At 43.2% G+C, this 27,052-nt stretch overlaps 1 protein-coding gene and 1 pseudogene across 5 annotated transcripts in view; both read right to left on the bottom strand.

The window, feature by feature from the left end:
- The window catches only part of phf14 (PHD finger protein 14), a 223,041-nt gene that overhangs the window by 159,581 nt on the left and 36,408 nt on the right, over nucleotides 1–27,052 (bottom strand). The window lies entirely within an intron of this gene.
- LOC144482048 (U2 spliceosomal RNA) lies at nucleotides 6,273–6,402 on the bottom strand (annotated as a pseudogene).

The raw sequence follows: 27,052 nt of genomic DNA, 5'->3' as shown, positions 1-27,052 counted from the left end.
GAGAATGCTCCATCACACTCCTGACTTGTGCCGTTTAGATGGTTGACAGGCTTTTGGGAATCAGGTGGTGAGTTACTCACTGTAGGATTCCTGCTCTTGTAGTCACAGTATTTATATACCTGTTGTATGTTGGTAATGGGAGATTCTGTGATGGCAATGCCATTGAATGCCATGGGGCAATGGTTAGATTTTCTCTTGTTAGAGATGGTCATTGCCTGGTACTTGTATGCTGCGAATGTTACTTACCACTTGCCAGCCCATGCCTGGATAATGTCCAGGTCTTGCGACATTTGGAAATGGACTGCTTCAGTATCGGAGCCGTCGCAAACCGTGCTGAAGATTGTAGTCCTAGAATCCCTACAGTGCAGAAGGAGACCATTCAGCCCATCATGCCTGCACTGACAACAGTCCCACCCAGGCCATATCCCCGTTACCTCACCCTACTAATCCCCCAACACTATGGGGCAATTTAGCATGGTGGATCAACCTAACCCGCACATCTTTGTGGAGTGTGGGAGGAAACCAAAGCACCCTGAGGAATCCCAAGCAGACAGAGGGAGAATGTGCAAATTCTACATAGACAGTGACCCAAGCCAGGAATCAAATCCGGGTCTCTGGTGCTGTGAGGCAGCAGTGGTAACCACTGTGCCGGCCTCATCAGCAAATATCCCCACTTCTGACATTATGATGGAATGAAAGTCATTGATGAAGCAGCTGAAGTTGGTTGGGTTTAGGACACAGTACTGAGGAACTCCTGCATAGACATCCTGGAGCTGAGATGACTGGCCCCCAACAACCACAACCATCTTCCTTTGCGTTAGGCATGATACCAACCAAGCAGAGAAGTTTATCCCTGATTCCCATTGACTCCAGTTTTGCTAGGGCTCCTTGATGTCAAGGGCAGTCACTCTCAACTCACCTCTTCTATGTTTGAACTAACGCTGCAGTGAGGCGAGGAGCTGAGCGATCCTGGCAGAACCCAAACTGTGCATCAGTGAGGTTATTGCTAAGCAAGTGCCACTTAATAGCGCTGTTTTCTTCCATCAGAAGGTCAGATTAACTAACTTCAAAACTAAATCCTTTGATTCAGTGACCTGTAGGTATAATTTGCATCTCTAATGGGTATAATTGTGCCCTCTCCAAACTCCGCTAAAAGATGCAGAGATGGGTCATCCGGTTTTCAACCTTATTCACTTCCAACTGTTACCTTGTAAGATAACTCAGGTTATCTTTAAATTGTAATTAGCCCAGGCTTGTTTGATTTGCATTCACTTTAGCATTGTTTACTAGTTCTTAATCCAGTTTTTTCTATTTATCTTACATTTAACACTTTACTCTTCAACCTAAAATTTATTTCCCTCAACTACAAGTTATACTGCTAAAACACATGAATTATGGAATCAGATATCCAGACCAATAAAGGTTTGTGCTTGTATCAGAACAGAGAGGAACAAGTGTGTACTTGTCAGATGGCATTAAGACATATCATTGGCCTTGAGTTGGGGCTAATACCAGACATGCGTACACCATACCACAAAGGGTGATAGAAGCCCACGGAGTTGAGAGCAAATTCCTGACAAGGCTGGGAAATTGTCTGAATGACATGTGACAGTAAGTAGGGATAATGAATAGGTACTCAAATTGGCAGAATGTGACAAGTGTTGTCCCACACGGCTCTGCATCGCAGCCTTAATTATTGACATTATTTATTAATGACGAGGATAATGGCATAGAAAGTCATATCTAAATTTACTGATGACACAAAGTTAGGTGGCATCGTGGACAGTGTAGCTGATAGCATAAAATTATAAAGGGATATTGATGGACCAGATAAATGGGCAACACTGTGGCAGACAGAGTTCAATCTAAAGAAATGTGACGTTATCCATTTTGGACCAAAAAAGGAGAAATCAGAGTATTTTCTAGATGGTATTAAGTTAAATACAGTAGATGTTCAAAGACACTGAGGGTCTCAAGTGCATAGATCTTTAAAATCCCACGGACAGATGCAGAAAATCATCAAGGCGGCTGGGAATGTTGGCCTTTATATCTAGAGGACTGGAATATAAGGATGCTGAAGTTATGCTGCAGCTATACAAAACCCGGGATAGACCCCACTTGGAGTACTGTGAGCAGATCTAGGCACCACGTCTTAAGAAGGATATATTGGACTTGGAGGAAGCACAGCGTAGGTTTACAAGATTGAATTCAAGGATTTAATTATGAGGAGCGATTATACAAATTAGACAAGTTTTCTCTAGAACTAAGAAGGATTGGGGCTGATCTGATCAAAGTCTTCAAGATACTAACAGGAAAAGACAGGGTAGATAAAGATAAACTATTTCCACTGGTTGGAGATTCGAGAACTAGGGTGCATAGTCTACAAATTAGGGCCAGACCATTCAGGAGAGTTGTTAGGAAGCACGTCTACATACAAAAAGGTGGTAAAGGTTTTGAACTCCCTTCTACAAACCGCAGTTGATGCTAGATCATTTGCTTTCTTTAAATCGGAGATAGATACATTTCTGTTAAGAACATAAGAACATAAGAAATAGGAGCAGGAGTAGGCCATCTAGCCCCTCGAGCCTGCCCCGCCATTCAATAAGATCATGGCTGATCTGACGTGGATCAGTACCACTTACCCGCCTGATCCCTATAACCCTTAATTCCCTTACCGATCAGGAATCCATCCATCCGCGCTTTAAACATATTCAGCGAGGTAGCCTCCACCACCTCAGTGGGCAGAGAATTCCAGAGATTCACCACCCTCTGGGAGAAGAAGTTCTTCCTCAACTCTGTCCTAAACCGACCCCCCTTTATTTTGAGGCTGTGTCCTCTAGTTTTAACTTCCTTACTAAGTGGAAAGAATCTCTCCGCCTCCACCCTATCCAGCCCCCGCATTATCTTACAAGTCTCCATAAGATCCCCCCTCATCCTTCTAAACTCCAACGAGTACAAACCCAATCTCCTCAGCCTCTCCTCATAATCCAAACCCCTCATCTCCGGTATCAACCTGGTGAACCTTCTCTGCACTCCCTCCAATGCCAATATATCCTTCCTCATATAAGGGGACCAATACTGCACACAGTATTCCAGCTGCGGCCTCACCAATGCCCTGTACAGGTGCATCAAGACATCCCTGCTTTTATATTCTATCCCCCTCGCGATATAGGCCAACATCCCATTTGCCTTCTTGATCACCTGTTGTACCTGCAGACTGGGCTTTTGCGTCTCATAGAATCCCAACAGTACAGAAAGAGGCCATTCGGCCCATCGAGTCTGCACCAACCACAATCCCACCCAGGCCCTACCCCCATATTCCTACATATTTACCCACTAATCCCACTAACCTACGCATCTCAGGACTCTAAGGGGCAATTTTTAACATGGCCAATCAACCTAACCCGCACATCTTTGGACTGTGGGAGGAAACCGGAGTAGCCGGAGGAAACCCACGCAGACACAGGGAAAACGTGCAAACTCCACACAGGCAGTGACCCAAGCCGGGAATCGAACCCAGGTCCCTGGAGCTGTGAAGCAGCAGTGCTAACCACTGTGCTACCGTGCATCATACCTTCATAGTTTCCTTTATTAAGATTAAGGACCCTGGTCTTAGAATCAACCATGTCACTTCATAAAGAATTCCATCATATTATGGTCACTCATCCCCAAGGGCATCACACAACTAGATTGCCAATTATTCCTTTCTCATTACACAATACTGACCCAAATTAAAAATTAAAGCACTAGGGATTGGGGGTAGAGTACTGAGATGGATAGAAAATTGGTTGTCCATGGCCTGTTCTCTAGTTGGGGGGTTCGTCAATGTATTGGTCCAGAAAACCATCTCTTATATACTCCAGGAATTCCTGCTCTACGGTATTGAGACTAATATGATTTGCCCAATCTATATAGAGATTAAAATCACCCATAATTACAGATGTTCCTTTATCGCATGTCTCTCTAACTTCCTTTCATAATACCATTCCCAACATCACCACTACTATGGGGTCTAGAGACAACTCCCACTCTAACACTTCTTGCCCAAGTGTTTCTCAGCTTTATCCATACTGATTCCACATTATCAGAGCTGTATCTTTTCTCACCATTAGCTTTCTTAATTACTTGCTGTACCTGCAAACTAGTCTTTTGTGATTCATACACTCGGATACCCAGAACCGTCTGTACCTCAGAACTCTGCAATTGCTCATCTTTTAGATAACATGGTTCTTTTTTATTCTTCCTGCCAAAATGGACAATTTTACATTTTCCAACATTATACTACATTTGCCAAATCTTTGCCCATTCATTTAACCTATGAGAAATACAACAAAACACATGCATCAAATGAATTCTAGTAAAACATGCAATTGCTATCCTATTGCAGAGATTCAATTATTTGGGCATATTAGAAAGGGGGTCAAAAGCCCTGAAAAGGTCACAAAATTTATTGTACCGATTGTACATTACACAATTTTGAGATTCAGAGAAGAGCAAGTGCACAGCGTCTCATGCACAAGGACCCCCAGGTCCCTTTGCACGGTAGCATGTTTTAATTTGTTTCCATTGAGATAGTAATCCCATTTGTTATTATTTCCTCCAAAGTGTATAACCTCGCATTTATCAACGTTATACTCCATTTGCCATATCCTCGCCCACCCACTCAGCCTGTCCAAATCTCTCTGCAGATCTTCTCCGTCCTCCACACGATTCACTTTTCCACTTATCTTTGTGTCGTCTGCAAACTTCGTTACCCTACACTCCGTCCCCTCCTCCAGATCATCTATATAAATGGTAAATAGTTGCGGCCCGAGTACCGAACCCTGCGGCACGCCACTAGTTACCTTCCTCCAACCGGAAAAACACCCATTTATTCCGACTCTTTGCTTCCTGTCGGATAGCCAGTCCCCAATCCACTTTAACACACTACCCCCAACTCCGTGTGCCCTAATCTTCTTCAGCAGCCTTTTATGGGGCACCTTATCAAACGCCTTTTGGAAATCCAAAAACACCGCATCCACCGGTTCTCCTCCATCAACCGCCCTAGTCACATCTTAAGTAAAGATATTAAGGAATATGGTGCAAAGGCAGGTATAGGGAGTTAGGCCATAATCTCATTGAATGGCAGAACAGGTTTGCTGGGCTGAATGGCCTACTCCTGTTCCTATAAGATCTGCATTAAAGTTAATTGAGAGGGAAAGTAGTGCAGGAGGTAAGTATTCATGACCGAGGCTATAGTGAAAAAAATGGAGTATTGGAACTAGAAATTATCCAGTATCAAACAAAAAGTACCATAGTTGCCTTAAGGCCAGATTTAAAATACTATGCCCAGTTTTGATCCTTTCACATTAAGAAATATACAAGAGCTCTGGAAAAGTTTGGGATACACTAGTTTCCTTAGTTATCACATTTTCACAGTAACTTCATTGCAGTGTTAATGTAAGCCTACTTGTGACATTAATAAACTTAAAATGAATTGAATATAATAGTTACAGCATAGGAAGTTATTCAGCCTATCAAGTCAATGCCAGCTCTCTGCAAAAGCAATTCAGCTAAACCTACCGCCCCCCCCCCCCCCCGCCCCACCTTTGCCTCATGACCTTGCACATTTTGTTCATCCAATTCCTATTTGAAAGCCACAATTGCATCTGCCTCCCACATCCTCTCAAGCAGTGCATTCCAGATCCTAATTACTCACTGCATAAAAAATACTTTTCAAGTCACCTCTGGCTCTTTCAATAATCACCTGAAAGTTAAGTTTGCTGCTGAGTCATCCTCCACCAAAGGGAACAGTTTTTCTCCATCTATTCTGTCCCGATCCCTCACAATGTTGAGCACCTCTATCAAATCTCCTCTCAATCTCTTTAGGAAAATCCCAGTTTTCCTATCTACCTTCATAACTGAAGTCCCTCACCCCAAGGACAAGTATTGTAAATATTTTTTGCACATTCTCTAAAGAGACTAGACGGTCTGGCTTCCATAATGATAGGAAGAGAGATCTTGGGGTCCATATCCACAGATCTCTAAAGGTTGCCACTCAAGTGGATAGAGCTGTGAAGAAGGCCTATAGTGTGTTTTTTTAAATACTTTTGCAATTCAATCAAATCAAATCCAATTCAGAGTCTCAACAAGTTGAGACATTTCCGATCCAGGCTGACAGGACAGGGCGGGCGACTAAACCACCCTGTCCTGGGCCTGATCTACATGAGTCAAACTGATTGGAGAAGGGGGAGGATCCTCCTCCAAGACTTGAGCTCATTTGCATCTTAGCCAAAAGGCCGAGATGCCGCTTTTAAAAATTGCTTCATATGAAACATATGAAGCCTCAGCATAACCTCATGACCTCAACCAAGTGCAGATCCGATACTACACTTGATCTTAGCCAAAAGGCCGAGAAGCGATGAAGAAGGCCTATAGTGTGTTAGCTTTTATTAACAGGGGGTTGGAGTTTAAGAGCCGTGGGGTTATGCTGCAACTGTACAGGACCTTGGTGAGACCACATTTGGAATATTGTGTGCAGTTCTGGTCACCTCACTATAAGAAGGACGTGGAAGCGCTGGAAAGAGTGCAGAGGAGATTTACCAGGATGCTGCCTAGTTTGGAGGGTAGGTCTTATGAGGAAAGGTTGAGGGAGCTAGGGCTGTTCTCTCTGGAGCGGAGGAGGCTGAGGGGAGACTTAATAGAGGTTTATAAAATGATGAAGGGGATAGATAGAGTGAACGTTCAAAGACCATTTCCTCGGGTGGATGGAGCTATTACAAGGGGGCATAACTATAGGGTTCGTGGTGGGAGATATAGGAAGGATATCAGAGGTAGGTTCTCTATGCAGAGAGTGGTTGGGTGTGGAATGGACTGCCTGCAGTGATAGTGGAGTCAGACACTTTAAGAACATTTAAGCGGTTATTGGATAGGCACATGGAGCACACCAGGATGATAGGGAGTGGGATAGCTTGATCTTGATTTCAGATAAAGCTCGGCACAACATCGTGGGCCGAAGGGCCTGTTCTGTGCTGTACTGTTCTATGTTCTATGGTACACAAGGTATAGTCATTACGCACAAGGACACTCTGTCCATTGAGTCAAGGTTGACTCCCTGCACAGCAGCCCAGTCAATCTCAATCTCCCACTCCAACTCCTCTATTTTCCTCAAATGCTATCCAATTGTGTATGAAATCACTGTTAATATCTACTTCAATCAAACCACCTTAACACTCTGTTAGGGACCAGATCAGAAACTCCAAAGTATGTTATGATGCCCGACCAGACCCCAACTAATTGTTTTTAATTTTGACATTGATGTGAGGACAAGTTGTTTCACTCCAGGTGTGATTCTGTTGACACACTAGAAGGCTTTTATCAAAACCAACTTTATTTTCACAATGTACTTTAAATACAATAAATGAATTAGCTTTACTTTTAACAACTGAAATACTTAAACATAACTAGATATAATTATTAACTGCTATCCTATCTCCATTAGTTCCAATTCAAGCAATATTCCTCATAGACTTAAACTTCCCTTCGAAAATCAGTTAGCAAACAACAGGCTTACGTGGTACTTGTTACCACTCCTACAGCCTTTGAACACCCCTGGAGAGAGATACACAGAGACTTCTGACACCGAAACAGTAGCCTCTAGAGTGTTGCAGACTCGAGCAGTATGCTTCTGCTTGTCCCTGTAAGCATAGCTCCACCCATTCATATGACTCTGTCTCTTGTCAACCAACCTAATTAAATTTTACTCAAACCCCAGGGGAAAAAAAACCCAAAAACTTCATCAACTTAGATTAAAACAAACACTCAATTTTCGAGAATCAATTATTCTTCTGCATTCTCAGCATGTGGGCTGCCTAGAGCAGACAGATCGACATTGTTTAAACAGAACTGGCTCTTGAACATATCCCTCACTAGAATCATGGTAAAAATACATTTCTTAAAGGCACAGTATCGTCACAACTCCTGCATTATTATTAAAGGAGTGCTGCATTACTGTTTGAGATATTAAACTCTGTTATCTACTTGCAGCAATGGTTAAAGGTAACCTGACAGCATTCCTCCTTAAAATATCAATATCAAATATCTGAACATTCATCTAATTACTGATTAGGAGATCTCGCTACATATAAAGCGTTTTTTGTTTGATGACAAAATAATGAAAAGGAATTAATTGCAAGCTAGGTGCTTTGAGATCCTTCTGAAAGAAGCGATAAGATGCTATAAGACCCTAAGACATAGGAGCAGAGGTAGGCCATTCAGCTCATCAAGTCTGCTCCACCATTCAACAAGATCATGACTGATCTGATATAATCCTCAACTCCAGTTTCCCACCTTATCCCCATAATTCTTGATTCCCTTACTGATTAAAAATCTGTCTATCTCAGCCTTGAACATACTTAACAACTCAGCCTCTACAGCTCTCTGCGGTGAAGAATTCCACAGATTCACTCCATCCAGGGAAGACGTTCCTCCTCATCCGTCTTAAATGGACGACTCACCGATTTGAGATTACACCTTCTGGTCCTTAAACAACCTCTCGGTATCTACCCTGTCAAGCCCCGAGAATCCTATATTTCTCAATAAGATCTTCTCTCATTTTTCTAAACTCCAACGAGTACAGGCCCAACTTACTTAACCTCTCCGAAGAAAATCCCACCATACCCAGGTTCAACCTAGTGAACCTTCTCTGGACTTAAACTGTTCAGTAGTCCAAAGTGTAATCTAATTTGGGCCTTGTATAGTTTTAGCAAGACTTCCCTATTTTTATACTCCATTTCCTTTGAAATGAAGGCCAAAATTCCTTTTGCCTTCCCAATTACCTACTGAACTTGCCTGACAGCTTTTTGTGATTTCATAGAACATAGAATCTATAGCATGGAGACAGGCCCTTGGGTCCAAACTGGTCCATGCCAACCAAAATGCCCATCTAAGCTAACCCCATTTGTCTGCATTTGGCCCATATCTCTCTAAACCTTTCCTATCCATGTATCTGTCCAAATGCCTTTTAAATGTTGTCAGTGTCCCTGCCTCAACCACTTCCTCTGGCAGCTCATTCCACAGGCGGCACGGTAGCACAGTGGTTAGCACTGCTGCTTCACAGCTCCAGGGACCTGGGTTCGATTCCCGGCTTGGGTCACTGTCTGTGTGGAGTTTGCACATTCTCCTCGTGTCTGCGTGGGTTTCCTCCGGGTGCTCCGGTTTCCTCCCACAGTCCAAAGATGTGCAGGTTAGGTTGATTGGCCATGCTAAAAAAAAAATATTGCCCCTTAGTGTCCTGGGATGCGTAGATTAGAGGGATTAGTGGGTAAAATATGTAGGGATATGGGGGTGGGGCCTGGGTGGGATTGTGGTCGGTGCAGACTCGATGGGCCGAATGGCCTCTTTCTGTACTGTAGGGTTTCTATGATTTCTATACCTACCACCCTGTGTAATAAAGTTGCTCCTCAGGTTCCCATTAATTCTTTCCTCTCTGAACTTAAACCTATGCCCTTTAGTTCTCGATTCCCCATCGGTGGGAAAAAGACTCAGTGCATTCACCCTATCCATGCCTCTCATGATCTTGCACTCCAAAGAAAAAAGTCCTAGCTAGTCCAGTCTCTCCCTATAACAGTCCCTTGAGTCCTGGCAACATCCTTGTAAATCGCATCTGTACACTCTCCAGTTTAATTACATCTTTCCTATAGCAAGGCAACCAAAACTGAACACAATACTCCAGATGCAACCTCACCAACGTCCTGTACAACTGCAACAGAACTTCCCAACTTCTATATTCAATGCCCTGACTGATGAAAGCTAGCATGCCAAAGGCCTTCTTCACTGCCCTGTGACTCCACCTTTAAAGAACCGTGCACCTGAACTCCAAGGTTATTCTATTCCACAATACTCACCAAAGGTCCTACCATTCACTGTGAAAGTCCTACCTTGATTTGACGTTCCAAAATGCAACACCTCACACTTATCTGTATTGAACTCCATTTGCCATTTCTTGGTCCACTTCCCCAACTGATCATGATCCTGCTGCAATTTTTGATAACCTTCCTCACTGTCTACAATACCATCTATTTTAGCGTCATCTGAAAACTTACTGATCATGCCTTGTACATTCTCATCCAATTCGTTGATATTGGTAAAAAACCGCAATGGGCCCAGCACTGACCCGAGGCACACACTAGTCACAGGCCTCCAGTCCGACAAGCATCCTTCCACCATTAGCCTCCGCTTACTACCATCAACCCAATTGCATATCCAATTTGCCAGCTCTCCCTGGATTCCATGTGATCTAACCTTCCAGGGCAGCCTACCATGTGGAACGTTATCAAGGGCCTTACTGAAGTCCATATAGACTACGTTTATCGCCCTCATCAACCTTCCTGGTCACTTCAAAGAACTCTAACAAATTTGTAAGGCATGATCTCCCATGCACAAAGCCGTGCTGACTACTCCTAATCAAACCCTGTCTTTCCAAATGTCTGTATATCTTATCCCTCAGAATCATCTCTAGTAACTTACTCACCACAGATGTTAGGCTGATCAGTCTATAATTCCCAGGTTTTTCTTTGCAGCCCTTCTTAAATAAGAGCACAACATTTGCTATCCTCCAGTTTTCTGGTATCTCAGTCATGGCTAACAATGATACAAATATCTCAGCCAGAGCTCCCATAATTTCTTCTCTAGCCTCGCACAATGTTCTTGGACATAGCTGGTCAGGGCCAGGAGGTCTATCCACCTTCATACATTTTAATACGTCCATCACTTCCTCTACTGTAATGTCCCCAAAACATCACCACCAACTTTCCCCGGTTCCCAAGTCTTCATGTCTTTCTCCAAAATAAATAGAGGAGAAATATTCATTGAGAATCTCGACCATCTCCTGCGCTTCCACACATGTCCACTATGGTCCTCGAGGGGTCCTATTTTCTCTCTAGTTATTCTTTTTCCTTTAATATACTTAAAGAATCCTTTTGGATTTACCTTAATCCTCTCAGCCAAGGCTTCTTCATGTCCCCTTTTTGCCCTCCTAATTTCCTTCCTGAATATACTCCTGTACCCCTCCAGGGAATTCCTTGATTCCAGCTGCTTGATTCCAAGGCTCCAGGAGCCTTGCCTCCTTTTTCCTGGCTAAAACCTCAATATGTTTTGTTATCCAGGGTTCCCTACTCCTGCCAGTCTTGCCCTTCACCCCAACAGAAACATATAGACGCTGGACTCTAGTTATTTCACTTTTAAAGGCCTCCCACTTGCCAGAGGTCCCTTTGCTCTCAAACAAGCTACTCTAATCAACCCTTGTAAACTCCTGAATAATTCCATCAAAATTTATCTTGCCCCAATTTAAAACTTGCACCTGTGGACCAGTTTTGTCCCTTTCCATAACTATTTTAAAATTAGTAGAACTATGGTCACTGGTCCCAAAATGGTTCCCCACCGTCACCTCAGTCACTTGCCCTGCCCTATTTCCCAAGAGTAGGTCAAGTTTTGCCCTTTCCCAACGAGGACCCTCCACATACTGCCGGAGGAAACTATCCTGAACACACTTAAATTCCACCCCATCTAAGCCCTTAACGCTATGGCAGTCTTAGTCTGTGTTATGAAAATTAAAATCCCCCACTATGATGACCCTATTACTCCTGCAAGTCTCCCCAATCTCCCTGCACATTTGTTCTTCTAATTCCTATTGACTATTTGGGGGCCTATCATACAACCCCAATAAGGTCACATTATTTCTTAGTTCCACCTACAAAGCCTCGCTGGATGATCCCTCGGTTATTTCATACTACTGCCGTAATGCTCCCCTTAATCAAAAATGCAACTTCCCCTCCTCTCTTTCCTCCACCTCTGTCCTGCTTAAAGCACCTACCCTGGAACATTAAGCTGCCAGTCCTGTCCCTCCCTTAGCCAGGTTTCATATATGGGTATAATATCCCAGTCCCATGTACCTGTCCTGAGCTCATCAGCCTTACCTGTCAGCGCTCTCGCATTGAAATAGATGCAATCTAAACCAACAGGATTTCCCCGCTTCCTGCCGTGCACCTGCCTATCACGTCTATTCAACTTGCTGTTGCTGAGTACTGCATCTCCTTTCAGCTGTTCATTTGCTTCCCTGTGTCCCTGTGGCTGAGGATCCCACCCCCCTGCCAATCTAGTTTAAACCCTTCCTTGTAGCACAAGGACACTCAAATCCCTCTGTGCTACAGTTCTCTGCAGTCTTTCTGCATTTAAATAATATTCAGCTCCTTTATTCTTTCTACCAAAGTGCATAACTTCACATTTTCCTACGATATACAAATGTAACTTTTCTCTTCAGGGAAAGTCCATAGCCAGTATATAGAAAAGCCATGAGCAAGTGAATGCATGAACATAGTTTATTTAAAATTGCCACAGGTTTTAAGCAACTGTGCATGAACAATTGCTCCAACTTTGCCATTCTTTTGTTGCTTCTCTCCTGCTCCAAGTTTCCCATTCTGAGGGTTTACTTTACAGACAAGACTATAGGTATAATATATACTGATCTGTACTACTTTCTGGCTCATCATTGTTTACTCAAGCATATATTTTGCCACACATTGTCTAATCAATATAACATTGCTATTTCAAACAACGCTGCATTCCACATATCTTTCCCCATATCTAATCTAAATCAATATAACATTGCTATTTTGAACAGTGCTGTATTCCAGCATTTATTGGACCCATAAAATGATTAATGAAACGTAGCATTCATTGCATCTACTGTGGCTATAACAAAACTATGCTACAAGATTTATTACCTGCACAAACTTACAAATATTTACTTCGAGAAAATAAATCAGCTGCAGTTCAACACTTAACATACTTTAATGAAGTTACACTGGTGAGTGCACATCATTTTATGAGTCATGTGGATATTTATCTCCCAAGTATTTTCAAAAATTTTAATCAAAACTCCAGGTGGCTCTTATCCCATTTTTAAAACATTGATACACATCTGCTAAAACTGATTCAGTAAGTTTGAAAGAAACTAACTGGAGTATTTGTTCCATTTTGCTCTCCACATTTAAGGATATACTTACCTTGGAGGCAATACCGTGAAGACTCATTAAATTGGCTCCTGGAATGAGAGTGTTATCCTATGATGAGAGGCTGAGTAAATTGGGCCTATGTCCAGGGCAGGACTTACTCAGTTAATGGTAGGGCGTTGGGGAGAGTTACAGAACAAAGAGATCTAGGGGTACAGGTTCATAGCTCATTGAAAGTGGAGTCACAGGTGGACAGAGTGGTGAAAAAGGCATTCAGCATGCTTGGTTTCATCGGCCCCTGACCGCTGAAGTGTTCTCCAACAGGAAAAGAACACTCTTACCTGGTGATTGTCGAGCGGTGTTCATTCATCCGTTGTTGTAGCGTCTGCATGGTCTCCCCAATGTACCGTGCCTCGGGACATCCTTTCCTGCAACGTCGATCAGAGGCCGAACACTTGGGGAACACTTCAGCGGTCACGGGCATTCGGCCTCTGATCTTCAGGTAAGCGTTCTCCAAGGCGGCCTTCACGACACATGACAACACAGAGTCGCTGAGCAGAGACTGATAGCCAAGTTCCGCACACATAAGGACGGCCTCAACCGGGATTTTGGGCTCATGTCATATTATCTGTAACCCCCACGACTTGCCCGGGCTTGCAAAATCTCACTAACTGTCCTGTCTGGAGACAATACACATCTCTTTAACCTGTGCTTAACGCTCTCTCCACTCACATTGTCAGTACCTTTAAGACTTGATTACCTGTAAAGATTTGCATTCCAACCATGATTTTGTAAATTGAGTTTGTGTCTTTATATGCCCTGTTTGTGAACAGAACTCCCACTCACCTGACGAAGGAGCAGCGCTCTGAAAGCTGGTGGATTTTGCTACCAAATAAACCTGCTGGACTTTAACCTGGTGTTGTAAGACTTCTTACTGTGTTTACCCCAGTCCAACGCCGGCATCTCCACATCATGAGTGCCATCCTCACCCAGCTGAGCAGCAGCAGATCTGGTTCCAAGAGGGGGCAGAGCTACCTGACCACATCCTGTGAAGCTCAGTCACTGAACACACTGCCCCTGATTCGGTGTAAGTTGAAGAGGTGGTACCTGAAAATCCTCCTGCTGAGGGGCGGCCTCCTGCTTCTCTGCAAGCAACTTGGCTTCTCTGCTGCCTCTGCTCCTGCAGCCTAAGAGGGACTGCAACTTCATGTCTGGGGCCAATTGGTAAACTGAGACACCTCCTAGCAGCAACCAATATCCTCACTCCCTGAAAACTTTTCCAACTTTTCCGAAGTCTTCCAAAAACCATAGTACTCCTATAAACTTTAAGAGTTAGTATACAGTGGCAAGTAACTAATCTGCAAGTTGGATGGATCCTTGAATAGGGTGGAGGGTTATTCACACAACTCCACACATGCTCAGTCATGAAGGTGTTAACAAGAGTTGAGAGATCCAAAATCAGGTATCAAAATCAACATTAGACAGTAACTGACATCACAATTTGACTATTTTGCACACTCCTGCCTCACACGTTTAACACCCATGCTATCACTCAACAACATGGCAATCAACGGGAGCCATGTTGGAAGTGCCCACCCTCCCCCAAGGTGTTTTTCATCCAGTGTGTTGATAGTGACAGTAGTCTCAATGTTCCCAGTGTCAAAACTATCAGCGTTATGGAGCTAAATTTTACACGTATTACATTGCGTTTTTTCTTTCAGAAAAAATTCAGGGGATTTTATGTACAATGAATTACTATGAAATGCAGGAACTACTGGTATGCAGAATACTTGAAAGGTACTGACAACTATACAATATATTACCTGTCTCAACTAAGGCAATTATCAAGCACAAGGGGAAAGGCAATTGTGTAAGTAATCCACAAATACATTGGAAAAATATTTTCAAATAAAACATTCTGAAAATTAAGCATTTTTAGTCCCACCCAAATTTCAATTATCCAGTAATTTTACGCCACAATGGATACTGAAAAATGACAATGGGAATTGGCAAAATTTATTTCCATCTTTGTACGAAACAGCTGCACAGAACACTCCATTTAATATTGGCAGATTTATAAGCTGACAAGTTAAAATATGCCACCCTGACAGCTAATGTCCTCTCACAGCAGTCTTGAATCCACAGATTTCTTGTACCTTCAATATTTTGAATATATTCAACATTTTGTTACAAGGTACACAAAGTAGCCAAAAGCAAAAAGTACATAAGAACCCAAGAAAAATGAGCAGGGAGTAAACCACACTGCCTCTTGAGCTTGCTCCACCATTCACACAATAATGTCTGAACTTAGACTTCAACTCCATTTTCCCATCAGTCCCCATGTCCCTTAATTCCTGGAAAGACCAACAATCTGTCTATCCCAGCCTTAAATGTATTCAACAATATAACAACCACAGACAATTCCAACAATTCACAACCCTTTGAGTGACAACATTTCTCTTAAGCCCAGTCCTAAATGATCAGCCCCTTCTTCTGAGACCTTGCCAGTGTTTTAGATTCCTCAACTGATGGAAGCAATCTCTCAGTGTCACCCTAACAAGCCCCATTAGAATTATGAAGGTTTCAACAAGATCACCTCTCATTCTACTAAACTCCAGAGAATATAAGCAGGGAGGAGAACCTCCTCATCCCAATTTACTGAAACTTCACTGTTATACCTCTAATGCAAGTACATCATTTCTTAAATGTGGAGACCAAAACTGTACACAGTACACCAGGTGAGGTCTCACTGAAGCCTTGTACAACTGCAGCAGGACGACTTCTTTTTTGTATTCTGATCCCCTTGTAATAAGTGCCAACAAGCCTTTTGCATTCTTAACTGGTTGCTATACCTGCATGCTAACTTTCTGCGCACCAGCACACCCAAGTCTCTCTGAATCAGTACTTACAAGTTTCTAAGCTTTGAAAAATATATATTTTTCTTATGGGCAAAGTGAATAAGTTCACATTTCCCTATATTGTATTCCATCTGCCATCTTGTTGCCCACTTACCTAACAGGGTACACACCTTCCCCACAGAACCCCACCCATACTATCACTGTTTAAAGCCCTGGCCATTGCTCCGGTTACGTGATTGACTTGGACACTGGGCCCAGCCCGGTCAAGTGGAACCAATCCCAAAAGAATAGTTTACTCTCCCCCAAGTAACCTCTTCCTTCACGCCACTCTGAGCCACGTGTTCAGTTCTCCAACCATTTTTGCCTTATACCAATTGGTCCATGGCTTATGTCACAATCCAGAGATTATTACCTTTGATGGTCTGCATTTTAATTTGGACCCTAACTCCTAAAACTCTCTCAACAGAATATTATTCATAGTTCTACACATGTCATTGGTTAATCCCATTCATCCTCCTCCCACTCCAAGTTTCCCTCCAGCCATGAGAAGATGTCCTTAGCCCTCACACCAGGCAGGCAACGCAACCTTTGGAGCTCCGTGCTCGGCTGCAGAGAGCTTTATCCATCCCCCTGACTATGCTGACTTAAATCACTACTGCATTTCTCTTCGCTCTGGCATCCTTCATCATAGTGCCAAGGTCAGTCTGCTCATCTACCTTGCAGGCCTTCTCATCCACACAGGCAGCAAGCACATGGTACCTGTTGGACAAAGTTGGGGCTCCTCCATCACTATATGCTGCGTCAGCATACCTAGCTGGCCTGCAGTCACAGCTTTCTGTACCTTACCACTGACGAACTCTTAAGTTCTACCTATCTGAAGAGTTGTGACTCCTGCTGGAATAAAGTGTTCAGGCAACTTTTCCCCTTCTTGATGCATCACAGTCTGCAGCTCGGCCTCCAGCTAAATGACTAAAAGCTGAAGCTCCTCAAGTCACAGACACTTATTGCTGACACAGTTGCCCTGGATCATACTTGCTACCAGGAGCTCCACAATCACAACACACCACCTTCATTATGTGTTAATTGATTACTTGTCCTTAATTAATAAACCCTACTAAGTGTTACTGAGGGATCACTTTGGAACCAGTGACCATAATTCAATTAGTTTCAAGATAGCTATGGAGAATGATAGGTCTGGCCCAAAAGTTAAAATTCTAAATTAGAGCACGGCCAATTTTGATGGTATCAGGCAGGAACTGTCAAAAGTTAATTGGGGGAGTCTGTGGGAAGGCAAAGGGACATCTGGTAAGTGGGAGGCCTTCAAAAGTGTGTTAACCAGGGTTCATGATAAGCACATTCCTCTTCGAGTGAAGGGCAGGGCTGGCAGAAGTAGAGAGAGACCCCCCCGCGCGACTTAGATCTGCTCTCAAACAGGGCACAGAGACACAAAATCAAGTTACAGAATACTGATTAGAATAGGCATTTGAGAGCAGATTTCCACTCCATCTGATGAAGGAGCAGCGCTCCATAAGCTAATGGCATTTGCTACCAAATAAACCTGTTGGACTTTAACCTGGTGCTGTTAAAACTCTTACTGTGTTTACCCTAGTCCAATGCTGGCATCTCCACATAATGAGATATTTGAATCATCGATAGTCACGGGTGAGGTGCCTGAAGATTGGAGGGTGGCAAATGTTGTGCCTTTGTTTAAAAAGGGTTGCAGGGAAAAGCCTGGGAACTACAGGCCAGTGAGCCTCACATCTGTAGTGACTAAGTTGTTAGAAGGTATTTAGAAACGCACGGACTGATTAGGGGGACAGCCAGCATGGCTTTGAGAGTGGAAAATCATGTCTCACAAATTTGATTGAGTTTTTTGAAGGGGTAACTAAGAAGGTAAACGAGGGCAGTACAGTTGATGCTGTCTACATGGACTTTAGCAAGGCCTTTGACAAGGTACCGCATGGTAGGTTGTTGCATGAGGTATCTAAATGGATAGGGTTGTTTTTCAAACTGGAGGCCTGTGACCAGCGGTGTGCCTCAGAGATCAGTGTTGCATCCACTGTTATTTGTCATTTATATTAATGATTTGGATGAGAATATAGGAGACATAGTTAGTAAGTTTGCAGATGACACCAAGATTGGTGGCATAGTGGATAGTGAAGAAAGTTATCTCCGATTGCAATGGGATCTTGATCAATTGGGCCAGTGGGCTAACAAATGGCAGATGGAGTTTAATTTAGGTAAATAAGAGGTGATGCAGTTTGGTAGATTGAACCAGGGCAGGACTTACTCAGTTAATCATAGAAATCATAGAATCATAGAAACCCTACAGTGCAGAAGGAGGCCATTCGGCCCATCGAGTCTGCACCGACCACAATCCCACCCAGGCCCTACCCCCACATATTTTACCCGCTAATCCCTCTAACCTACGCATCCCAGGACTCTAAGGGGCAATTTTTTTAACCTGGCCAATCAACCTAACCCGCACATCTTTGGACTGTGGGAGGAAACCGGAGCACCCGGAGGAAACACACGCAGACACGAGGAGAATGTGCAAACTCCACACAGACAATGACCCGAGCCAGGAATCGAACCCGGGACCCTGGAGCTGTGAAGCAGCAGTGCTAACCACTGTGCTACCGTGCCGAGCGTGGCACAGTGGTTAGCACTGCTGCTTCATAGCTCCAGGGACCTGGGTTCGATTCCCGGCTTGGGTCACTGTCTGTGTGGAGTTTGCACATTCTCCTCGTGTCTGCGTGGGTTTCCTCCGGGTGCTCCGGTTTCCTCCCACAGTCCAAAGATGTGCGGGTTAGGTTGATTGGCCATGCTAAAAAAAAATTGCCCCTTAGTGTCCTGAGGTCAGAGGGATTAGTGGGTAAAATATGTAGGGATATGGGGGTAGGGCCTGGGTGGGATTGTGGTCGGTGCAGACTCGATGGGCCGAATGGCCTCTTTCTGTATTGTAGGGATTCTATGATTCTATGAGTTAATGGTAGGGCACTGGGGAGAGTTACAGAACAAAAAGATCTAGGGGTACATGTTCATAGCTCCTTGAAAAGTAGAGTCACAGGTGGACAGAGTGGTGAAGAAAGCATTCAGCATGCTTGGTTTCATTGGTCAGAACATTGAATACAGGAGTTGGGACATCTTGTTGAAGTTGTACAAGACATTGGTAAGGCCACACTTGGAATAGTGTGCACAGTTCTGGTCATCCTATTATAGAAAGGACATTATTAAACTAGAAAGAGTGCAGAAAAGATTTACTAGGATACTACCGGGACTTGATGGTTTGAGTTATGAGAAGCTGGATAGACGGCAACATTTTTCTCTGGAGCGTAGAAGGCTGAGGGGTGATCTTATAGAGGTCTATAAAATAATGAGGGGCATAGATCAGCTAGATAGTCAATATCTTTTCCCACAGGTAGTGAATGCTTTCTAAGGAGCCTAGGTGAGTTGTTGCAGTGCATCTTCTAGATGGTACACATTGTGTCAGTGGTGGAGGGAGTGAATATGTGTAGTTGGGGTCAAGCTTTGAGTGTTGGGAGTTGCACTTATCTAGGCAAGGAGTTAACCAAGGTTGGAAGGTTCTGTCTTGTGCCCTGTAGACTGTGGACAGGATTTGGGGAGTCAAGAAGTGAGTTACCTGGCACGGGACTCCTGACCTCTGACCTGCTCTTGTAGCCACAGTATTTATATGGCCAGTCTAGCAATAACCTCACCCCCCTTGTGCACGCTGCTCCATTTATTTTGAAAAGACATTTCCTCAATCACTCAGAAGTTAAAAAAAATTGGGGGAAAGAACTGTTTACTGCAGGGGTGGGTGCTGCAGGAAATTACTCAAAATTAGATTAGCCTTGTGCAAGCTTATTCCACAGTGTCAGCAGGAACAGTGGTATTCTCCCAATATTCTGACATTGATTCAAACCCAGGATGTATTCACACCTGTTACAGTGCCTACTGGAATTCCTATAATCAAAAAAGTCAACTTAGCAATGGAACTTTGAGACAGCACTCTCAGTCAAGGACGATACTTTGCTGAATTGGTCACATAAACTCAAATGCCAAGAAAACTCAAATGCTGAACTTACTAGCTGCCAAGTTTAGTGAATTGCAAATTTTTGAAGGCCTCACAAACAGTAAGTAGGAACCTCAATCCATCTCTTAATAGCTTGCAATCCCATATGAAGAGATTCCAGGCTACAATGTGCAATTTTCAATCTTGGTTCTTCAAAATGTTTGTTTGCATATAATGGGCACTACTGAGAATTCTTGCTCTAATCTTCAGTATTTCATTCTTGATATACTTGATCATTTCATATAAAGTTTGAAATTAATAGTGGGGGAGGGTGGAAGAGATTTTCTTACAACTTTATCTTCGTTATACCTGATGCATTACTTGTTGCTGGTGTTTACAGCTGCATTTTTGCGTTGAAACACTTTAAAGCACTATTGCTAGCAGCTGCTGCTTCATTAGCACCACCACAGTGCTCAATCCCTTTGACATTTCAATGGCAATGATGGATTTGGAGAAAAAGTTCATGTGAACGGAAAAGAACAGATGTGATTAATTCCACCCCCATTGATGTCCAGGCTGACTTACAAGAGTCAAGTCTTCAGAACTAAGCACACCTGCTTAGAGCCCCAATCAGCAATCCAATTTTACTCATGTGTTTCTTTGAAAATCAACCAAGTATGGTGAGTCTCCTGTCCCTTAGTGCGAGTGTCATGATATTGCTGCAGCAAATAGTAAGATGGACAAGTGACTGTGACCCATCAGAACAAAATACTTGTGAATGTGTAATACTCTGGCAGCACACATCCACAATATTTCACGTTGGAAAAAAGAGGACCGGATGGTTGGCCACTAGCAATATTCATTGTAAAACTGGATGAGCACACAGCATGAATCTGTCGAGAAATCCTTGAACAGAACATACGAACAAGGAGCAGGAGTGGACCATTCAGCCCCTTGAGCCTGCTCCATCATTTATCATAGTTGATTTGATAACTTCAAATCTGCACTCCGCCTACTATTGATGACCTTTCATCCCCTTGTTTACCAATAATCTATCCACCTCCACCGCAAAAAATATTCAAAGATACTCTTCCCAAACGTTTGATGACACCAAGATTGGTGGAGTAGTGGATGAGGTGGAGGGCTGTTGTAGACTGCAAAGAGACATAGATAGGATGCAAAGCTGGGCTGAAAAATGGCAGATGGAGTTTAACCCTGATAAATGTGAGGTGATTCATTTTGGTAGGACAAATTTAAATGTGGATTACAGGGTCAAAGGTAGGGTTCTGAAGACTGTGGAGGAAGAGAGAGATTTTGGGGTCCATATCCACAGATCTTTGGAGGTTGCCACTCAAGTGGATACAGCTGTGAAGAAGACCTATGGTGCGTTAGCTTTTATTAGCAAGGGGTTGGAGTTTAAGAGCCGTGGGGTTATGCTGCAACTGTGCAGGACCTTGGTGAGACCACATTTGGAATATTGTGTGCAGTTCTGGTCACCTCACTATAAGGAGGATATGGAAGCGCTGGAAAGAGTGCAAAGGAGATTTACCAGGATGCTGCCTGGTTTGGAGGGTAGGTCTTGAGGAAAGGTTGAGGGAGCTAGGGCTGTTGTCTCTGGAGCGGAGGAGGTTGAGGGGAGACTTAATAGAGGTTTATAAAATGATGAAGGGGATAGATAGAGTGAACGTTCAAAGACTATTTCCTCGGGTGGATGGAGCTATTACAATGGGGCATAACTATAGGGTTCGTGGTGGGAGATACAGGAAGGATATCAGAGTTAGGTTCTTTACGCAGAGAGTGGTTGGGGTGTGGAATGGACTGCCTGCAGTGATAGTGGAGTCAGACACTTTAGGAACATTTAAGCGGTTATTGGATAGGCACATGGAGCACACCAGGATGATAGGGAGTGGGATAGCTTGATCTTGGTTTCAGATATAGCTCGGCACAACATCGTGGGCCGAAGGGCCTGTTCTGTGCTGTACTGTTCTATGTTCATGGAAGCAGGTTCCAAAGACTCACGCCCTCATCTCAGTTATTTTTAAACAGTGACCCCTAGTTCTCGATGCTTCCACAAGAGGAAACATGGGCTTGGACAGGCTAGATGCGGGAAGAATGTTCCTGATGTTGGGAAGTGCAGAACTAGGGGCCACAGTCGAAGAATAAGGGGTAAGCCATTCAGGACTGAGATGAGGAAGAACTTCTTCATTCAGAGTTGTGACCTGTGGAATTCTCTACCACAGAAAGCTGTTGGGACCAGTTCGATTTTAGTAAAGCGCTTGACAAGGTCCCTCATGGCAGGCTGGTGCAAAAGGTTAAATCTCACTGGATAAAAGGTGAGCGAGCTAGATGGGTGGAAAACTGGCTTAGCCAAAGAAGGAGCAGCGCTCCAAAAGCTAATGGTGTTTGCTACCAAATAAACCTGTTGGACTTTAACCTGGTGTTGTTAAAACTCTTACTGTGCTAGCCAAAGAAGGCAGAGGATAGCAGTGGAGGGGTCTTTTTCCGGTTGGAGGTCCACAGTGGTGTTCTGCAGGGCTCTGTACTGGGGCCTCTGCTGTTTGTGACAATATATAAATGATTTGGAGGAAGATGTAGCTGGTGTGATCAGTAAGTTTGCGGACGACACAAAGATTGCTGGAGTTGCGGATAGTGATGAACATTGTCAGAGAATACAGCAGGATATAGATAGGCTGGAACATTGGGCGGAGAAATGGCAGATGGAATTTAATCCAGATAAATGCAAAGTGATGCATTTCGATAGATCTAATGTAAGGGGGAGCTATACAATAAATGGCAGAACCATCAGGAGTATAGACACACAGAGGGACATGGGTGTACAAGTCCACAGATCCTTAAAGGTGGCAGCACAGGTGGAGAGGGTGGTGAAGGCGGCATATGGCATGCTTGCCTTTATTGGACGGGGCATAGAATATAAAAGTTGGCATATGTTGCAGCTGTATAGAACGATGGTTAGGCCACATTTAGAATACTGCGTCCAGTTCTGGTCGCCACACTACCAGAAGGACATGGAGGCTTTGGAGAGAATACAGAGAAGTTTTACCAGGATGTTGCCTGGTATGGAGGGTCTTAGCTATGAGGAGAGATTGGGTAAACTGGGGTTGTTCTCCCTGGAAAGACGGAGGATGACGGGCGACCTAATAGAGGTGTATAAAATTATGAAGGGCATAGATAGGGTGAACAGTGGGAAGCTTTTTCCCAGGTCAGAGGTGACGATCACGAGGGGTCACGGGTTCAAGGTGAGGGGGGGCAAGGTTCAACACAGATGTCAGGGGGACGTATTTTACACAGAGGGTGGTGGGGGCCTGGAATGCACTGCCGAGCAAGGTGATTGAGGCGGACACGCTGGGATCGTTTAAGACTTGTCTAGATAGCCACATGAACAGACTGGGAATAGAGGGATACAAAAGAATGGTCTAGTGGGCACATGAGCGGCGCAGGCTTGGAGGGCTGAAGGGCCTGTTCCTGTGCTGTATTGTTCTTTGTTAGATATGTTCAAGAGGGAGCTGGGCGTGGCCCTTGTGGCTAAAGGGATCAAGGGATGAGAGAATGTGCCATGCATTTGCCCACTCACTCAGCTTGTCCAAATCACACAGAAGCATCTCTGCATCTTCCTCACAACTCATCCCCCCACCCAGCTTTATGTCATCTGCAAATTGAGATTTCACATTTAGTTCCCTCATCTAAATCGTTAATCTACATTGTGTTTAGCTGTGGTCCTAGCACTGATCCTGCAATTTGGAAAAAAGTCTGCCATTTGGAAAAAGACCTGTTTATTTCAATTCTTTGTTTCCTGTCTGCCAATCAGTTTTCTATCCATCTCAGTATACCACCCCCAATCACTTTAATTTTACATCTTGTCAAAAACCTTCCGAAAGTTCAAATAAACCACATCCATTGACGTCCTGTCATCAAATTTACTAGTTACATCCTCAAAGAATTCCAATAGGTATGTCAAGCATGATCTCCCTTTCATAAATCCATGCTGACTCTGTCCGACTTTACCACTATTTTATAGTCAGTTTTTATGTTCCCCGCAAGCTTATTCTCATACTCTATTTTCCCCTTAATCAATCCCTTGGTTCTCCCCCCTCAGGTCTGTTTTTTTTTTGGGGAGCGAATTTGTATGCGTCTGCGTTGGATCTAATATTATTTCTAATTTTCCTTGTAAGCCATGACTTGGCCAGCTTTCCCATTTTACTTCTGTGCCAGACAGGAATAAACAATTGTTGCAGTTCATCCATGTGCTCTTTGAATGTTTGCCATTGCCTATCCACTATCGTCCCTTTAAGCAATGTTTCCCAATCCATCATAGTCAAATTTCATAGAATCCCAACAGTACAGAAAGAGGCCATTCGGCCCATCGAGTCTGCACCAACCACAATCCCACCCAGGCCCTACCCCCATATTCCTACATATTTACCCACTAATCCCACTAACCTACGCATCTCAGGACTCTAAGGGGCAATTTTTAACATGGCCAATCAACCTAACCCGCACATCTTTGGACTGTGGGAGGAAACCGGAGTAGCCGGAGGAAACCCACGCAGACACAGGGAAAACGTGCAAACTCCACACAGGCAGTGACCCAAGCCGGGAATCGAACCCAGGTCCCTGGAGCTGTGAAGCAGCAGTGCTAACCACTGTGCTACCGTGCATCATACCTTCATAGTTTCCTTTATTAAGATTAAGGACCCTGGTCTTAGAATCAACCATGTCACTTCATAAAGAATTCCATCATATTATGGTCACTCATCCCCAAGGGCATCACACAACTAGATTGCCAATTATTCCTTTCTCATTACACAATACTGACCCAAATTAAAAATTAAAGCACTAGGGATTGGGGGTAGAGTACTGAGATGGATAGAAAATTGGTTGTCCATGGCCTGTTCTCTAGTTGGGGGGTTCGTCAATGTATTGGTCCAGAAAACCATCTCTTATATACTCCAGGAATTCCTGCTCTACGGTATTGAGACTAATATGATTTGCCCAATCTATATAGAGATTAAAATCACCCATAATTACAGATGTTCCTTTATCGCATGTCTCTCTAACTTCCTTTCATAATACCATTCCCAACATCACCACTACTATGGGGTCTAGAGACAACTCCCACTCTAACACTTCTTGCCCAAGTGTTTCTCAGCTTTATCCATACTGATTCCACATTATCAGAGCTGTATCTTTTCTCACCATTAGCTTTCTTAATTACTTGCTGTACCTGCAAACTAGTCTTTTGTGATTCATACACTCGGATACCCAGAACCGTCTGTACCTCAGAACTCTGCAATTGCTCATCTTTTAGATAACATGGTTCTTTTTTATTCTTCCTGCCAAAATGGACAATTTTACATTTTCCAACATTATACTACATTTGCCAAATCTTTGCCCATTCATTTAACCTATGAGAAATACAACAAAACACATGCATCAAATGAATTCTAGTAAAACATGCAATTGCTATCCTATTGCAGAGATTCAATTATTTGGGCATATTAGAAAGGGGGTCAAAAGCCCTGAAAAGGTCACAAAATTTATTGTACCGATTGTACATTACACAATTTTGAGATTCAGAGAAGAGCAAGTGCACAGCAAGAGGACAGCCTGAAGTCTTACAGTAAGAAGCACAATGAATGATTAATTATACTTTTACTTCTATAAATATAACCAAATGAATATTCATATAGAGTACAATCATATACTGGGATATATCTCAAGTGCAATTTGCCAAATATTGAAATAAGCTATTCAAGCCTCGACATCATTAAAACCACATTTAGGATATTGTGTGCAGCATTGCCTACTTCACTGTGAAAACAGCTTTGATGTGCCAGGTGGGTTCAGAGAATAGCAGCAAGGATTATTCAAGAATTAGGGCTCTTTAGCTATGTGCAGATTCACAGACCTGAACTGGTTTACACTGAAGGCGGCTAGCATATTCTATGTTCTTAAAATTGCAAATTGAATGCAAACAAGTTATTTAATTGAAACAGAGTATCGAGATTGAAATTAAAGAACTGCAGACAAAACTATCAATAAAAATATCCTTCCTCTTTCCCCTCCCTAAGCAGTGAAACAGATTTGTGCACTGGACTCCTAAAGAAAGGTAACCACATGTGAATTATCACTTATTAAAAATCAGCAGGATAAACAGTGGGCAGAAAGAGGTTTAGAAGCATTGGTAGACAGTTAACCAAATAATACATTAATCAGGAAGAGCCCTCAGCTACGTGGGCTATCAAAAGGGCTCAGTTAAGGCAGCTAGTGCAGGATTTAAAAACTAGGATGCAATAAGATAGCCAACCTGGAATTTTCCTTTTGCTTTAGATAGGGGGAAGAAAGGCAGGAGTGGGTGGAAAGAAAAAAAAAAGCAGGAAAGTTTTCTGAAATATTCTCAGATTAAATTGGTTGGATAGAGGCCACAAGAAAGCATATATATGTAAGAGCAAAATACTATGGATACTGGAAATCTGAAATAAAAACAACAGTCCTGAAAAACTTTAGGTCAGGCAGAATCTGTGGAGTGAGAAACAGGGATAATGTTTCAAGTCCATATGACTCTTCTATAATATAGGTTATAAAAGGTGAATAACCTTTCAATTTTTTTTAAATAATAGTATGAAATTTCACAACTGCGGACTTGAAGTCTCCAGGGGAGGCGATGGCCTAGAGGTATTATCGCTAGACTATTAATCCAAAAACTCAGCTAATGTTCTGGGGACCCGGGTTTGAATCCCGCCATTGCAGTGGAATTTGAATTCAATTTTTTAAAAATCTGAAATTAAGAACCTATTGGTGACCATGAAACCATTGTCGATTATCGGAAAAGCCCATCTGGTTCACTAATGTCCTTGAGGGAAGGAAATCTGCCGTACTTACCTGGCTGGTCTGGCCTACATGCGACTCCAGAGCCACAGCAAAGTGGTGGACTCTCAACTGTCCTCCAAGGGCGACTAGGGATGGGCAATAAATGCTGGCCAGCCAGTGACACCCATGTCTCACGAATTAATTTTTAAAAAGTTTTTGAACCAAGATACAGAGAAATTAAAATCATTGTCATCACTGCATGAAAGTCAGGTAGAAGCATCAATTCTACTCCTACTCTCTACTTCAAATTTTTAATTAATCTTTCCAAGAAGCACTAATTCATCCTGGCACAGTTTCACAGC

The sequence above is a fragment of the Mustelus asterias genome, chromosome 2 (assembly GCF_964213995.1).
Source record: "Mustelus asterias chromosome 2, sMusAst1.hap1.1, whole genome shotgun sequence".
Classification (NCBI taxonomy): Eukaryota; Metazoa; Chordata; class Chondrichthyes; order Carcharhiniformes; family Triakidae; genus Mustelus; species Mustelus asterias.
This window is presented reverse-complemented; position numbering and strand designations above follow the sequence as displayed.